We start from the raw sequence: 14521 nt of genomic DNA on the forward strand, positions 1-14521 counted from the left end.
TTCTGTATTATTAGGTCACCAAGATGAGGGCTATGCTTTACTGCACTGGCACAGACTATAAACTATCAGTCAGTATGTGAGGGCTATGTTATACTGCAATGACACAGAATATAAACTATCTGTCAGTATGTGAGGGCTATGCTATACTGCAATGACACAGAATATAAACTGTCAGTATGTGAGGGCTATGTTATACTGCACTGGCACAGAATATAAACTATCAGTCAGTATGTGAGGGCTATGTTACACTGCAATGACACAGAATATAAACTATCTGTCAGTATGTGAGGGCTATGTTATACTGCAATGACACAGAATATAAACTATCTGTCAGTATGTGAGGGCTATGTTATACTGCACTGGCACAGAATATAAACTATCAGTCAGTGTGTGAGGGCTATGTTACACTGCAATGACACAGAATATAAACTATCTGTCAGTATGTGAGTGCTATGTTATACTACACTGGCACAGAACATAAACTGTCAGTCAGTGTGTGAGGGCTATGTTATACTGCAATGACACAGAATATAATCTATCTGTCAGTATGTGAGTGCTATATTATACTGCACTGGCACAGAATATAAACTATCAGTCAGTGTATGAGGGCTATGTTATACTGCACTGGGCACAGAATATAAACTATCTGTCAGTATGTGAGGGCTATGTTATACTGCACAGGGAACATAATATAAACTATCATTCAGTGTGTGAGGGCTATGTTATACTGCACTGGGAACATTATATAAACTGTCAGTATGTGAGGGCTATCTTATACTGCACTGGCACAGAATATAAACTATCTGTCAGTGTGTGAGGGCTATCTTATACTGCACTATCACAGAATATAAACTATCTGTCAGTGTGTGAGGACTAAGTTATACTCCACTGGCACAGAATATAAAATATCAGTCATTATGTGAGGGCTATCTTATACTGCACTAGCACATAATATAAACTATCAGTCAGTGTGTGAGGGCTATGTTATACTGCACTGACACAGAATATAAACTATCAGTCAGTGTGTAAAGGCTATGCCATACTGCACTGGGCACAGAATATAAACTATCAGTCAGTATGTGAGGGCTATCTTATACTGCACTGGCAGAGAAGATAAACTAAATGTCAGTATGTGAGGGCTATGTTATGCTGCACTGGAAACATAATATAAACTATCTGGCAGTATGTGAGGGCTATCTTATACTCCACTGGCACAGAATATAAACTATCAGTCAGTGTGTGAGAGCTATGTTATACTGCATTGGGCATAGAATATAAACTATCAGTCAGTGTGTGAGAGCTATGTTATACTCCCCTGGCACAGAATATAAACTGTCAGTATGTGAGGGCTATGTTATACTGCACTAGCACAGAATATAAACTATCAGTCCGTATGTGAGGGCTATGTTATACTGCACTGGCACAGAATATAAACTATCAGTCACTGTGTGAGGGCTATGTTATACTGCACTGGGAACATAATATAAACTGTCAGTATGTGAGGGCTATGTTATACTGCACTGGGAACATAATATAAACTATCTGTCAGTATGTGAGGGCTATGTTATACTGCACTAGCACAGAATATAAACTGTCAGTCAGTATGTGAGGGCTATATTATACTGCACTGGCACAGAATATAAACTATCAATCAGTGTGTGAGTGCTATGTTATACTGCACTGGCACAGAATATTAACTATCAGTCAGTGTGTGAGGGCTATGTTATACTGCACTGGGAACATAATATAAACTATCTGTCAGTATGTGAGGGCTATGTTATACTGCACTGGCACAGAATTTAAACTGTCAGTATGTGAGGGTTATGTTATACTGCACTGGGCACAGAATATAAACTATCAGTCAGTATGTGAGGGCTATGTTATACTGCACTGGCACAGAATTTAAACTGTCAGTATGTGAGGGTTATGTTATACTGCACTGGGCACAGAATATAAACTATCAGTCAGTATGTGAGGGCTATGTTATACTGCACTGGCACAGAATATAAACTATCAGTCAGTATGTGAGGGCTATGCCATACTGCACTGGCACAGAATATAAATTGTCAGTGTGTGAGGTCTATGTTATACTGCACTAGCACAGAATATAAACTATCAGTCTGTGTGTGAGTGCTATGTTTTACTGCACTGGCACAGAATATAAACTATCAGTCATTGTGTAAGGGCTATGTTATACTGAACTGGCACAGAATATAAACTATCAGTCAGTGTGTGAGGGCTATGTTATACTGCACTGGCACAGAATATAAACTATCAGTCAGTGTGTGAGGGCTATGTTATACTGCACTGGGAACATAATATAAACTATATGTCAGTATGTGAGGGCTATGTTATACTGCACTGGAACAGAATATAAACTGTCAGTATGTGAGGGCTATGTTATACAGCACTGGCACAGAATATAAACTGTCAGTATGTGAGGGCTATGTTATACTGCACTGGCACAGACTATAAACTATCACTCAGTTTGTGAGGGCAATGTTACACTGCACTGGCACATAATATAAACTGTCAGTATGTGAGGGCTATGTTATACTGCAGTGGCACAGAATATAAACTGTCAGTATGTGAGGGCTATGTTATACTGCACTGGCACAGAATATAAACTATCTGTCAGTGTGTGAGGGCTATGTTATACTGCACTGGCACAGAATATAAACTACCAGTCAGTATGTGAGGGCTATGTTATACTGCACTGGGAACATAATATAAACTATCTGTCAGTATGTGAGGGCTATGCTATACTGCACTGGCACAGAATATAAACTATCAGTCAATGTGTGAGGGCTATGTTACAGTGCACTGGGCACGGAATATAAACTATCTGTCAGTGTGTGAGGGTTATGTTATACTGCACTAGCACAGAATATAAACTATCTGTCATTATGTGAGGGCTATGTTATACTGCACTGGCACAGAATATAAACTATCTTTCAGTATGTGAGGGCTATGTTATACTGCACTGGCACAGAATATAAACTATCTGTCAGTGTGTGAGGGTTATGTTATACTGCACTAGCACAGAATATAAAACTATCTGTCAGTGTGTGAGGGATATGCTATACTGCACTGGCACAGAATATAAACTATCTGTCAGTGTGTGAGGGCTATGTTCTAGTGCACTGGGCACAGAATATAAACTATCTGTCAGTGTGTGAGGGTTATGTTATACTGCACTGGCACAGAATATAAACTATCTGTCAGTGTGTGAGGGTTATGTTATACTGCACTAGCACAGAATATAAAACTATCTGTCAGTGTGTGAGGGATATGCTATACTGCACTGGCACAGAATATAAACTATCTGTCAGTGTGTGAGGGTTATGTTATACTGCACTAGCACAGAATATAAAACTATCTGTCAGTGTGTGAGGGATATGCTATACTGCACTGGCACAGAATATAAACTATCTGTCAGTGTGTGAGGGCTATGTTCTAGTGCACTGGGCACAGAATATAAACTATCTGTCAGTGTGTGAGGGTTATGTTATACTGCACTAGCACAGAATATAAACTATCTGTCATTATGTGAGGGCTATGTTATACTGCACTGGCACAGAATATAAACTATCTTTCAGTATGTGAGGGCTATGTTATACTGCACTGGCACAGAATATAAACTATCTGTCAGTGTGTGAGGGTTATGTTATACTGCACTAGCACAGAATATAAAACTATCTGTCAGTGTGTGAGGGATATGCTATACTGCACTGGCACAGAATATAAACTATCTGTCAGTGTGTGAGGGCTATGTTCTAGTGCACTGGGCACAGAATATAAACTATCTGTCAGTGTGTGAGGGTTATGTTATACTGCACTAGCACAGAATATAAACTATCTGTCAGTGTGTGAGGGCTATGTTATACTGCACTAGCACAGAATATAAACTATCTGTCAGTGTGTGAGGGCTATGTTATACTGCACTGGCACAGAATATAAACTATCATTCAGTGTGTGAGGGCTATGTTATACTGCACTGGGAACATAATATAAACTAAACATTATATAAACTATCAGTCAGTGTGTGAGGGCTATCTTATACTGCACTGGGAACATAATATAAACTAAACATAATATAAACTATCAGTCAGTGTGTGAGGGCTATCTTATACTGCACAGGGCACAGAATATAAACTGTCAGTCAGTGTGTGAGGGCTATCTTATACTGCACTGGCACAACATTTAAACTGTCAGTATGTGAGAGCTATGTTATACTGCACTGGGAACATAATATAAACTATCAGTCAGTGTGTGAGGGATATGTTATACTGCACTGGCACAGAATATAAACTGTCAGTATGTGAGGGCTATGTTATACTGCACTGGCACAGAAAATAAACTAGAATCAGTTAGTATCTGAACGCTTTGCCATACTGCACTGGGCAGAGAGGGGAACAGATACAATGGCATACAAACATATGTTGAGTTATATTATGACTATAACTAGTATTAGAGGCTATAAAGACAAGGGCCAGAGCTGCATATGTATATAAATATTCATTTTTTCTCTGGTGTTTTTGTCCCTAAGGTTGGTTCAACAATATAATCACATAGAAGTGGTGGGCGCCCAAAAGAGGAAAAATAATGATAAATAAATGTTAACACCAAATTACAAGTACATAAACATCCAATTAAGAGACGAAACCCCAAATAATGATCTGACGTCTATGAACATATAAGCAGTATAATTTGATGAACATATTTCATCAGGACGTACACTGTTTTTATATATAATCATTAAACTCAACTTATTCACAAGTGTTAAAATCATTCATTCAAATTTGTATCATTTTCATAAAGTCAAAACCTTTCTTCTGAAGCATCGAATCATATGTCTTGTACCATCATTTTTTTTAAATCGTATTTTCAAAATGACGGAGACGCAGCTCCTATGACAACAACATTAAGCACGACAGATTTTTCCATTATAATTTAATTATTTACAGTACCAGAAAATATCTACCCAAAACAAACAAAATATTTAAATTGAAATATGACAGTTAATATGATACAACAAACTTCTGTAGTATTTTAGAATATCTAACAAGATAATAATCCTAATGACATAACATTAAATATCTTTTTCCTATGATAAGTCTCTCTCAACCAGGTAACAATTAATTTTTGTAACTTTCACAATAACTTTTATATAAGTACAAAAAAATGATTTCTCTTTAAGAATATATGGTTGGTAAAGCCATCTCCGTTATACAGTTCAGCCATAAAATCTAATCTCTTAAAATTAAAAAGTGATGTTTCTATCTGAAAGGGGAGTCAAGATCTTGTTATATATTCATACATTTTTTTTAAATAAATTAAATAAAAATACGTAAGAGAAAATGTGATATTACTGTGTGTACATAGAATCAAACTCTTGTGGTACATTCATGGAATAAAAAAAAAGAGAGAAAAAAAAACATTAAAAAAACAGAATTTATGTTTACCTGATAAATTTCTTTCTCCAACGGTGTGTCCGGTCCACGGCGTCATCCTTACTTGTGGGATATTCTCTTCCCCAACAGGAAATGGCAAAGAGCCCAGCAAAGCTGGTCACATGATCCCTCCTAGGCTCCGCCTACCCCAGTCATTCGACCGACGTTAAGGAGGAATATTTGCATAGGAGAAACCATATGGTACCGTGGTGACTGTAGTTAAGAAAATAAATTATCAGACCTGATTAAAAAACCAGGGCGGGCCGTGGACCGGACACACCGTTGGAGAAAGAAATTTATCAGGTAAACATAAATTCTGTTTTCTCCAACATAGGTGTGTCCGGTCCACGGCGTCATCCTTACTTGTGGGAACCAATACCAAAGCTTTAGGACACGGATGAAGGGAGGGAGCAAATCAGGTCACCTAAATGGAAGGCACCACGGCTTGCAAAACCTTTCTCCCAAAAATAGCCTCAGAAGAAGCAAAAGTATCAAACTTGTAAAATTTGGTAAAAGTGTGCAGTGAAGACCAAGTCGCTGCCCTACATATCTGATCAACAGAAGCCTCGTTCTTGAAGGCCCATGTGGAAGCCACAGCCCTAGTGGAATGAGCTGTGATTCTTTCGGGAGGCTGCCGTCCGGCAGTCTCGTAAGCCAATCTGATGATGCTTTTAATCCAAAAAGAGAGAGAGGTAGAAGTTGCTTTTTGACCTCTCCTTTTACCTGAATAAACAACAAACAAGGAAGATGTTTGTCTAAAATCCTTTGTAGCATCTAAATAGAATTTTAGAGCGCGAACAACATCCAAATTGTGCAACAAACGTTCCTTCTTTGAAACTGGTTTCGGACACAGAGAAGGTACGATAATCTCCGGGTTAATGTTTTTGTTAGAAACAACTTTTGGAAGAAAACCAGGTTTAGTACGTAAAACCACCTTATCTGCATGGAACACCAGATAAGGAGGAGAACACTGCAGAGCAGATAATTCTGAAACTCTTCTAGCAGAAGAAATTGCAACTAAAAACAAAACTTTCCAAGATAATAACTTAATATCAACGGAATGTAAGGGTTCAAACGGAACCCCCTGAAGAACTGAAAGAACTAAATTGAGACTCCAAGGAGGAGTCAAAGGTTTGTAAACAGGCTTGATTCTAACCAGAGCCTGAACAAAGGCTTGAACATCTGGCACAGCTGCCAGCTTTTTGTGAAGTAACACCGACAAGGCAGAAATCTGTCCCTTCAGGGAACTTGCAGATAATCCTTTTTCCAATCCTTCTTGAAGGAAGGATAGAATCCTAGGAATCTTAACCTTGTCCCAAGGGAATCCTTTAGATTCACACCAACAGATATATTTTTTCCAAATTTTGTGGTAAATCTTTCTAGTTACAGGCTTTCTGGCCTGAACAAGAGTATCGATAACAGAATCTGAGAATCCTCGCTTCGATAAAATCAAGCGTTCAATCTCCAAGCAGTCAGCTGGAGTGAAACCAGATTCGGATGTTCGAACGGACCCTGAACAAGAAGGTCTCGTCTCAAAGGTAGCTTCCAAGGTGGAGCCGATGACATATTCACCAGATCTGCATACCAAGTCCTGCGTGGCCACGCAGGAGCTATCAAGATCACCGACGCCCTCTCCTGATTGATCCTGGCTACCAGCCTGGGGATGAGAGGAAACGGCGGGAACACATAGGCTAGTTTGAAGGTCCAAGGTGCTACTAGTGCATCCACTAGAGCCGCCTTGGGATCCCTGGATCTGGACCCGTAGCAGGGAACTTTGAAGTTCTGACGAGAGGCCATTAGATCCATGTCTGGAATGCCCCACAGCTGAGAGACTTGGGCAAAGATTTCCGGATGGAGTTCCCACTCCCCCGGATGCAATGTCTGACGACTCAGAAAATCCGCTTCCCAATTTTCCACTCCCGGGATGTGGATAGCAGACAGGTGGCAGGAGTGAGACTCCGCCCATAGAATAATCTTGGTCACTTCTTCCATCGCTAGGGAACTCCTTGTTCCCCCCTGATGGTTGATGTACGCAACAGTCGTCATGTTGTCTGATTGAAACCGTATGAACTTGGTCCTCGTTAGCTGAGGCCAAGCCTTGAGAGCATTGAATATCGCTCTCAGTTCCAGAATATTTATCGGTAGAAGAGATTCTTCCCGAGACCAAAGACCCTGAGCTTTCAGGGATCCCCAGACCGCGCCCCAGCCCATCAGACTGGCGTCGGTCGTGACAATGACCCACTCTGGTCTGCGGAATGTCATCCCTTGTGACAGGTTGTCCAGGGACAGCCACCAACGGAGTGAGTCTCTGGTCCTCTGATTTACTTGTATCTTTGGAGACAAGTCTGTATAGTCCCCATTCCACTGACTGAGCATGCACAGTTGTAATGGTCTTAGATGAATGCGCGCAAAAGGAACTATGTCCATTGCCGCTACCATCAACCCGATCACTTCCATGCACTGAGCTACGGAAGGAAGAGGAACGGAATGAAGTATCCGACAAGAGTCCAGAAGTTTTGTTTTTCTGGCCTCTGTTAGAAAAATCCTCATTTCTGAGGAGTCTATAATTGTTCCCAAGAAGGGAACCCTTGTTGACGGGGATAGAGAACTCTTTTCCACGTTCACTTTCCAGCCGTGAGATCTGAGAAAGGCCAGGACGATGTCCGTGTGAGCCTTTGCTTGAGGGAGGGACGACGCTTGAATCAGAATGTCGTCCAGGTAAGGTACTACTGCAATGCCCCTTGGTCTTAGCACCGCTAGAAGGGACCCCAGTACCTTTGTGAAAATCCTTGGAGCAGTGGCTAATCCGAAAGGAAGCGCCACAAACTGGTAATGTTTGTCCAGGAATGCAAACCTTAGGAACCGATGATGTTCCTTGTGGATAGGAATATGTAGATACGCATCCTTTAAATCCACCGTGGTCATGAATTGACCTTCCTGGATGGAAGGAAGGATAGTTCGAATGGTTTCCATCTTGAACGATGGGACCTTGAGAAATTTGTTTAAGATCTTGAGATCTAAGATTGGTCTGAACGTTCCCTCTTTTTTGGGAACTATGAACAGATTGGAGTAGAACCCCATCCCTTGTTCTCTTAATGGAACAGGATGAATCACTCCCATTTTTAACAGGTCTTCTACACAATGTAAGAACGCCTGTCTTTTTATGTGGTCTGAAGACAACTGAGACCTGTGGAACCTCCCCCTTGGGGGAAGTCCCTTGAATTCCAGAAGATAACCCTGGGAGACTATTTCTAGCGCCCAAGGATCCAGAACATCTCTTGCCCAAGCCTGAGCGAAGAGAGAGAGTCTGCCCCCCACCAGATCCGGTCCCGGATCGGGGGCCAATATTTCATGCTGTCTTGGTAGCATTGGCAGGCTTCTTGGCCTGCTTTCCCTTGTTCCAGCCTTGCATTGGTCTCCAAGCTGGCTTGGCTTGAGAAGTATTACCCTCTTGCTTAGAGGACGTAGCACTTTGGGCTGGTCCGTTTTTACGAAAGGGACGAAAATTAGGTCTATTTTTTGCCTTGAAAGGCCGATCCTGAGGAAGGGCGTGGCCCTTACCCCCAGTGATATCAGAGATAATCTCTTTCAAGTCAGGGCCAAACAGCGTTTTCCCCTTGAAAGGAATGTTTAGTAGCTTGTTCTTGGAAGACGCATCAGCCGACCAAGATTTCAACCAAAGCGCTCTGCGCGCCACAATAGCAAACCCAGAATTCTTAGCCGCTAACCTAGCCAATTGCAAAGTGGCGTCTAGAGTGAAAGAATTAGCCAATTTGAGAGCATTGATTCTGTCCATAATCTCCTCATAAGGAGGAGAATCACTATCGAGCGTCTTTATCAGTTCATCAAACCAGAAATACGCGGCTGTAGTGACAGGGACAATGCATGAAATGGGTTGTAGAAGGTAACCCTGCTGAACAAACATCTTTTTAAGCAAACCTTCTAATTTTTTATCCATAGGATCTTTGAAAGCACAACTATCCTCTATGGGTATAGTGGTGCGTTTGTTTAAAGTAGAAACCGCTCCCTCGACCTTGGGGACTGACTGCCATAAGTCCTTTCTGGGGTCGACCATAGGAAACAATTTTTTAAATATGGGGGGAGGGACGAAAGGAATACCGGGCCTTTCCCATTCTTTATTAACAATGTCCGCCACCCGCTTGGGTATAGGAAAAGCTTCTGGGAGCCCCGGCACCTCTAGGAACTTGTCCATTTTACATAGTTTCTCTGGGATGACCAAATTTTCACAATCATCCAGAGTGGATAATACCTCCTTAAGCAAAATGCGGAGATGTTCCAACTTAAATTTAAATGTAATCACATCAGATTCAGCCTGATGAGAAATGTTCCCTGAATCAGTAATTTCTCCCTCAGACAAAACCTCCCTGGCCCCCTCAGATTGGGTTAGGGGCCCTTCAGAGATATTAATATCAGCGTCGTCATGCTCTTCGGTAACTAAAACAGAGCAGCCACGCTTACGCTGACAAGGGTTCATTTTGGCTAAAATGTTTTTGACAGAATTATCCATTACAGCCGTTAATTGTTGCATAGTAAGGAGTATTGGCGCGCTAGATGTACTAGGGGCCTCCTGAGTGGGCAAGACTCGTGTAGACGAAGGAGGGAATGATGCAGTACCATGCTTACTCCCCTCACTTGAGGAATCATCTTGGGCATCATTGTCATTATCACATAAATCACATTTATTTAAATGAATAGGAATTCTGGCTTCCCCACATTCAGAACACAGTCTATCTGGTAGTTCAGACATGTTAAACAGGCATAAACTTGATAAGAAAGTACAAAAAACGTTTTAAAATAAAACCGTTACTGTCACTTTAAATTTTAAACTGAACTTACTTTATTACTGCAATTGCGAAAAAACATGAAGGAATTGTTCAAAATTCACCAAATTTTCACCACAGTGTCTTAAAGCCTTAAAAATATTGCACACCAAATTTGGAAGCTTTAACCCTTAAAATAACGGAACCGGAGCCGTTTTAAGCTTTAACCCCTTTACAGTCCCTGGTATCTGCTTTGCTGAGACCCAACCAAACCCAAAGGGGAATACGATACCAAATGACGCCTTCAGAAAGTCTTTTCTAAGTATCAGAGCTCCTCTCACATGCGACTGCATGCCATGCCTCTCAAAAACAAGTGCGCCACACCGGCGCGAAAATGAGACTCTGCTTATGCTTTGGGAAAGCCCCTAAGAAATAAGGTGTCTAATACAGTGCCTGCCGATATTATTATATCAAAATACCCAGATAAAATGATTCCTCAAGGCTAAATATGTGTTAATAATGAATCGATTTAGCCCAGAAAAGTCTACAGTCTAAATAAGCCCTTGTGAAGCCCTTATTTACGATCGTAATAAACATGGCTTACCGGATCCCATAGGGAAAATGACAGCTTCCAGCATTACATCGTCTTGTTAGAATGTGTCATACCTCAAGCAGCAAGAGACTGCACACTGTTCCCCCAACTGAAGTTAATTGCTCTCAACAGTCCTGTGTGGAACAGCCATGGATTTTAGTTACGGTTGCTAAAATCATTTTCCTCATACAAACAGAAATCTTCATCTCTTTTCTGTTTCTGAGTAAATAGTACATACCAGCACTATTTCAAAATAACAAACTCTTGATTGAATAATAAAAAACTACAGTTAAACACTAAAAAACTCTAAGCCATCTCCGTGGAGATGTTGCCTGTACAACGGCAAAGAGAATGACTGGGGTAGGCGGAGCCTAGGAGGGATCATGTGACCAGCTTTGCTGGGCTCTTTGCCATTTCCTGTTGGGGAAGAGAATATCCCACAAGTAAGGATGACGCCGTGGACCGGACACACCTATGTTGGAGAAAAATGTAATTGATATTACTCCCACTCCTCCTCCACAATCACAGCCGCTTGTATACATATTTTTCATATCTATACATCATTATCATAGATCATATAAAAATGTGTCTATTCAGTGTTAAATTACCCATCTTTTCCAATATCATAGTAACATAGTAGATGAGGTTGAAAAAAAGATGAGTTCAACCTATACAAATCTTACAGGGACACTGATCTCAATTTTTTTTCTTTTATGGTACAGATAGAGCATGCAATTTTAAGCAACTTTCTAATTTACTCCTATTATCAATTTTTCTTTGTTCTCTTGCTATCTTAATTTGAACATTTGTAAATCTTAGAAGCCAGCCCATTTTCGGTTCAGCACCATGGATAGCGCTTGTTTATTGGAGGCTGGCATTTACACACCAATAAGCAAGCATAACCCAGGTTTTCAACCAAAAATTGCGTTTAGTGGCCCTTTAATTTATCTACAATAAAAGCTCCAGTTGAGCTTAAAGGGACAGTCTTGGCCAAAATAAACTTTCATGATTCAGATAGAGCATGCCATTTTAAACAATTTTCCAATTTACTTTTATCACCAATTTTGCTTTATTCTCTTGGTATTCTTAGTTGAAAGCTTAATCTAGGAGGTTCATAAGCTAATTTCTTAGACCTTGAAGGCCACCTCTTTTCAGAATGCATTTTAACAGTTTTTCACAACTAGAGAGTGTTAGTTCACGTATTTCATATAGATAACACTGTGCTCATGCACGTGAAGTTATCTGGGAGCAGGCACTGATTGGCTAAACTGCAAGTCTGTCAAAAGAACTGAAATAAAGGGGCAGTTTGCAGAGGCTTAGATACAAGATAATCACAGAGGTTAAAAGTATATTATTATAACTGTGTTGGTTATGCAAAACTGGGGAATGGGTAATAAAGGGATTATCTATCTTATAAAACAATAAAAATTCTGGTGTAGACTGTCCCTTTAAATGAATCCCATTAAAAAGGTGACCCATTTAAAACAAGCAATCATATCCCTGAATTCTGTTTCTATCCAGAAATGTATCTAAACCATTTTTAAACGTATCTAAGATATTGGCATTCACTACCTCTTTAGGTAATGAGTTACACAGTGATATTGCTCTTACAGTGAAAAAATGTTTATGTTGCTGGAGATTAAATCTCCTTTCCTCCAGCCTTAAATTGTGACCTCTTGTCACAAACTATTTCCTTTGAATAAACAGAGCTTCCACCATCTCTGTATATGGGCCTTGAATATATTTATATAAAGTTATTATGTCACCTCTCAGGCACCCTTTTTCTAGAGAAAACAGATCCAGTTTGGCTAACCTCTCCTCAGAGCTTAAATTCTCCATTCCCATTATTTGTTTTGTGGCCCTTCTCTGAACTTTGTCTAAGTCTACAATGTATTTTTTAGAGATTGGTCCCCATAACTGCTCTCCATGCTCAAGGTGAGGTCTTACCAGGGATTTAAAAAGTGACAGAATTATGCTTTCCTCACTTGAATCAATGCCTCTTTTAATACATGCTAGTATCTTATTAGCCTTAGCTTGTTATCTATTACTACTCCCAAATCCCTTTCCTCCTCTGTTTGGCTAAGTCTAGTCCCATTTAAATAATAGGTTGCCTGCTTATTTTTACTTCCAAAATGTAGAACCTTGCATTTTCCAATATTAAATCTCAGTTTTCATTTACCTGTCCATTCTTCTAATTTTTGAAGATCCCCTTGTAAAGCAATTTCATCTTGCACTCGTCTACTGATCTTACACAACTTTGTATCATCTGCAAAGATAGAGATGTTGCTATTTAATCCTTGCTCCAAGTCATTAGCAAAAATATTAAAAAGAACAGGGCCCAGGACTGATCCCTGCGCGACTCCACTGATCACCTTTGTCCAATCTGAGTATGATCCATTCACTACTACTCGTTGCTCCCTGTCTTTTATCCAGTTATTTATCCATGAGCTAACATTTTCAACTATTCCCAGTCCCTTCATTTTGTGCATTAATCTCTCTTGTGACACTGTATCAAACGCCTTTGCAAAATCCAAGTATAACACATAAACTGATTTCCTTTATCTAGATTTTTACTTACTTCCTCGTAGAATCTAATTAGATTAGTTTGACATGATAAATTTCTCATAAAACCATGCTGATTTGAATTCAAAATTTTGTTTACACGAATGTGCTCATCAATATAATCCCTTATAATCCCTTAAAGTATCTTCCACACTATCAATGTCAGACTAACTGGTCTTATCTTCCTGGATCATCCTTGTTTCCCTTTTTAAAAAGTTGCACCACATCAGCTTTGCGCCAGTTCTGGGGGACTATGCTTGAAGATCCAAGAGTCAAGTATATAAATTGTGTTTTCAAATACTTTAAGCAAGTCTTTGTGTTTCTATTCATGTTTTAATATATATACCTCCTACTTGAATAAATCTTCTAATTCTCTTTTCTGAGTCAAATTTCACATAAAATTGTTCTCTACAACTTTAACTCCAAATTTAGTTTTTCAGTTGTCTAATTGTAGGGGTCTATATTTTATCCACTTTAAAAAAAAAAATTCTGGCAATTATGACAACCATAAATATAAAATAAAGATTTTCTTAAGGATTCTCTAATCTTAAAAAAAAAAAAAAAAAAAAAGTATATTTTCTATATCAGGTTTAATTTCTACTTTACATTTTCTTTGACGGAACATAAGACCCTTGAATCCAATATCTCTTAATTTTAGGACAATACCAAATACAATGTAAGAAATCCGCTTGAGTTGAGGAACATTAATTAGAAATATGTTTATTTCATAATACTAATTTATTTGGAGTAAGGTACTCTTTATACATTATTAAAATTTGGGATTCTCTAAATTCAGAGGCCAATATAACCTTTATAATATACATATGTGTGTGACGGGTAAAGTAAAAAATCAGACAGTATCCAAACGACTGTGGGTAAAGCCAATGTAATGTAATTCCCCCATCTACACTATTTTTTTGCCTCCACTGGGGGGTTCAAGGAAGGCGCCCCACTGATCCTCTGGCATCCACCCCAAGTGAATCTTGGGGAATGAGGTTTACAAGGGGGGCTTCACCCAAATTGAACCTCTCAGGCTGAGGCAAAAAAAGATAGTGAAGATGGGGGATTTACAGTGCATCGTATATATGTTTGATGCAGTAACTCTCCATTCTGAGGAGATTTATGATCTTACA

General features: G+C 39.6%; 1 protein-coding gene across 3 annotated transcripts in view; it reads right to left on the reverse strand.

Moving 5' to 3' along the window:
- The window catches only part of MYRF (myelin regulatory factor), a 377295-nt gene that overhangs the window by 167164 nt on the left and 195610 nt on the right, over nt 1–14521 (reverse strand). The window lies entirely within an intron of this gene.

This window comes from Bombina bombina, chromosome 7, assembly GCF_027579735.1.
Source record: "Bombina bombina isolate aBomBom1 chromosome 7, aBomBom1.pri, whole genome shotgun sequence".
In the NCBI taxonomy this organism is placed as follows: Eukaryota; Metazoa; Chordata; class Amphibia; order Anura; family Bombinatoridae; genus Bombina; species Bombina bombina.